The sequence below is a fragment of the Glossina fuscipes genome, unplaced genomic scaffold (genome assembly GCF_014805625.2).
Source record: "Glossina fuscipes isolate IAEA_lab_2018 unplaced genomic scaffold, Yale_Gfus_2 147, whole genome shotgun sequence".
NCBI lineage: Eukaryota > Metazoa > Arthropoda > Insecta > Diptera > Glossinidae > Glossina > Glossina fuscipes.
The window spans coordinates 339,706-344,061 of record NW_023998490.1 but is presented as its reverse complement, the minus strand read 5'-3'; positions in this window follow the sequence as shown (position 1 = coordinate 344,061).

Genomic DNA, 4,356 nt, shown 5'->3' with positions numbered 1-4,356 from the left:
CTAACATTGTACTCCAATCAGCAGTATGCTGGTTTAATATTTAGATTGAAATTATGAATACATTAATATGCTGAAAATGAAATAGTGAGATATGCTATATAAAAAAGTAAAAACATTTATAAATAATAATCACAATATTATTATATAACATTAACATATGTGACAAAATTATCGCACTTTAAATTATTAACTACTCTAAATATGTTTCTATTGCTTCATAAAAAACAAGAAAGTTATATTCGGCTTGGGCCGGATCTCGCGTACCCACCACTATGGTTTTCGCATTCTACTCTCCAAGTTCTTTTGCTTGATCCTCGTCACGTCGCTGAATTATTAAGAATTTCAGCCTTGCAACTTTTGTAATTTCTGAGTAACGAACAAAAATCCACAAAACGAAGTTGCGTTCATCTTATGCTTCGTTAAGCGCTTCTGGTCTGAGCAATTTGACCCATTTTTAATACCAATCTGTGTGCAAAGGCTTCCAATTTCTACAGAATTTGAAGTCGGTATCTTCATTTTGCTTGTGCCAACAACACACATCACATAGACGGTCAGGCCTGGCTAAATCAACACGAGATATAACACTGATCAAGAATATATATAAATGGGTGTACATGCTTCTTACAGTGGTGGGTATAAAAATATAAATAATTACAATGAGTATATAATTTTAAAAAAATATAATATAATGGTATTTTATAATGGAAAAGATATAATATAATGACCAAAAAAATAGAAACCAGAAATAATTATAAACAATTAAACATATTCAAAATGATAATTATGATGATAACTATAAAACAATATTACTTAATTGCGAGGAAGAAACTGTTCAAGTACATTTATTAAAGAACATTTCAAAAATATTAATTTCCCGCTTCGCTACTTACAATGTTTCAATAAATTATTGTAGGGAAACGAACGAACTAGATATGTTAATGAAAAAAAAAATTCGTTACGACGTACACAAAACGTACACAAAATAAATTGTCGTATGTTGTAACGTTTTTATCTTTCCTTCGACTTTCTTCATTTAAGCATTGAGTTGGATTTTATTTGGTGGGGGATTTTAAAATTATTCTCGCTGGAATTATTACAATTATATGTACTTTTATTTTCCTTTTCCGACTTTTTTTTTAGTGAAACTTATACTGGAATATGCTGCTGCGTCCAAAAGATAAGACCCATCTTTTTTAAATCTATTCCCTAGTCCCCCGGAAGGGTTACTTAGTGCACTATACCACGGTAATCGAAGAAAACTTCACATCACTTTGACCTTGGCGCGGTTTTTTAGATCTTTCGCACGATATTCTCTCGACTGCTCGATTGTTTTCAGTTCGTATACGTATATCCAAGTCTCATCGCTCGTAATAATACGTTTCATGAATTTTTAAATTAACTGCAATGAATAGGACCACACATTCACATCTACATTGTTCAAATAGTGCTTTGATGAATTTTAATTCAAGAACGAATCGAAATTTTTTGTTTTGTCCGTGCAATACTTTGAAGTCTAATACGTGGCGATCGCATTTTGCTTTCTAATTTCATTCTCTCTAGATGACTTGAATGTTTTTCATAAACTTTTGACGGATAACGTAGTGGGTTTAACTTTTGCAAGAAACAATCCAAAAGAGCGATGATCGAATTTAAAAGGTACGCTGACCAGGGGTGAGCAAGTTTTCTCATCTACGGGCAAATTTTAATTTTTCTACTATTTATGGCCTAATGAACCAAAACAAACGCATTTCGCATTTGATAACTGCACAAATGAGCTAGCAGTGAAGATAGATTCGATCCATTCGCAGAAATGCTACGTGCGAGCAAATTGAATCTCGAACGTAGCGGGCCGGCGGTAGCCCATGCTTGCACCAAACAGTGCGGAAAACGTAATTAGATGACTCTATTAACGGAAAACATCTCTTCGACGTTTTCTTGTAAAATGTAAGGTATTACAAAAGAATGAATATTCCATACAGTTATTTGGGATTCTTCGCCTAAAATTCTACAAAATTCTGCTGATAATACGCCGGCAGTTTCTTTTTTGGCTGCTTGGCACAACTTCAAGGAGTTTGATGTCGAAATTTTCGGATTTAAAAATGAATTTTCAATATGTATACATTCACTTCTTCAGAATCACAAGTAAGTATTTAGGATAAGCTTCCCTCAATACAATATTACATTTTTATAAATATTAATATTTATTAATAAATTGCTGCAAATTGTAAGAAAATAAAGTGTTTCTGCATTTGATTTAAAAATTATATAAAAAAGAAATTTACTAAATCCTTGGGAATCATTACGTCCATTTCTATAAAAAGAGGCATGCTCACGGCCATTGTATCGGAGGCCTTATAATCGCTTGTACATAAACAAGATCAAATCTCTTGTACATACAGAAAAACTGAATACGCCTAGATATCCATAAAAATGATAAACTAAACCTTGAGCATTCAATAGTTATTTACTGTAAAACAATAATTACTCGCTAATTATTTCATCTTTTTCGCTTTTCGATAGCCAAAAGATATGAACGAATTGCCATAACATGTTCGAATTTAACATTCTATATGAGGGACAAGACAATAGAACGAACTGAGAAAACAGTGAAATTGTAAATTGTTCCCTGTTTCGCAACTTTTTTGAAGTTTCAATGAGTCGAGGAAGTGTTTGTGGAGCGAAACCCTATGTGAGCAAAATTGAGCGTTTTGTTTGGAAATCCACTTTAGCATCACTGAGCGGTTAAGTTTTTGAATATGAACCCTTGCAAGGAGTTCATTATGCATTTCAATGAAACTTGGAAGACTCCCAACCCGAACAGCGGAAATTCTTTTAACACGTTCCCGTTCATTCTAAGATCAGTAAGTGCCTTCAAAAGCACGACACTCTCTTCTTAGTTTTGTAATACTAAGAATGTAGGTATGACACAGGCATCGACAAGCACAGGCAATGAACGTCTACAGACGTCGTTTGCGTCAATGGTTTAAAGAGTTGATCGAGTATTTCTAAAAAAGTCTGAAGGTTTTCCAATTAACACATCTAACGTTGATGATTAGCCAACTTTTAAGGACAAGGGCATGCAAAGAAAACTCAGATTTTCCAGGTCTCGTCGACAGAATATCATAAGTCCTGGTTTTGGTTTAATTACTTTCATATAGCAGATTAACAATCCGAAATTGTATTAACTTTTGAAGATGATTACCAGATTTGATAAATTTGATTTCAATCTTGGACATTTTACCACATTATCTTTTTGTTGTAGATGTGCAGCAAAAAAAGGTTGAAATATTAGAATTAAAACAAATTCTCGATCTGAGTGACCTATTTTCCTTGCTGCGGCATAAATGAAGTTTTTGAGGGAATTCAAAAGCAATGATTGAGACTTGTCGGGAGCTTAAGCAGTCACTAAAAAATTGACGAAGACTTTCTAATTTCTCGGATGAAATTAAGCTTAAAAGCTTCAATAATTCTAATTTGTTGTACTAGTCACAAACTAAGACAATAGGTTAATAAAATTTTTTTATCAGTGTAGTTTGCTTAACCGTTCTATGACAAATATGTAATCGAGTCATTCTAAATTATGTTCATACAGTTGTTTTATATACGATGAACACGAGTAAGTATAAACTACACGGCGTTCGATGCAACTTGAGCGGCAACGATAACGTTTGTTGCAGAATTGATAGGATTGCTTCTAAAAGGAAGATGGGAAGATTTTTTACCGTTCGTGTACAAGGAGTAAAAATCAACAATTCCGTATTGAAGACAACGAGTTCAATGACTAGAATCGTAGGTTATCATGAAGGAATTTAAAAAAGCCTAAAATAGAAAGTGTTGTGACATCAGTGTTAGTGATGAGAAATGGAAAATTTGGAACCTCTTGCATTTTTAGAAAATTTTTGGAGCGAATGAATTTTCAATGGTTTTGAAACCATTTTGCACGGCATGTGATTTGCTATATAATAGAAGAAGGACCAAGTTTTTGAATAATTTTGTAACGGTTTTGCATTAAGTGGAAATGCGTAGGAAATTTATCGCATGTTTGTGTATGAATAATTTATTATTTTTATACTTATATTTTACAATTAACAATAATAGCTCTGCAGTAGTGCAATATAACAGCAAAATTCCTTCTTTTTTTTAATAAAGTGTATTATGGCAATGCCATGTAGAAAAATAGTAAAAGCGCTAAACCTAAACCGTTTCGCGAAAACGCTAGCAAATTGCCATTACTAGTTTTTAGGAAAAGAAGGAGAAAAGCCATCAAAGCCGACGACAAAAATTTAGAAAAGTAATTTTTATCTAATTAAAATCAGTAATATTTAAACAAAAAGAAAAAAGTGAGAAAGTATTATT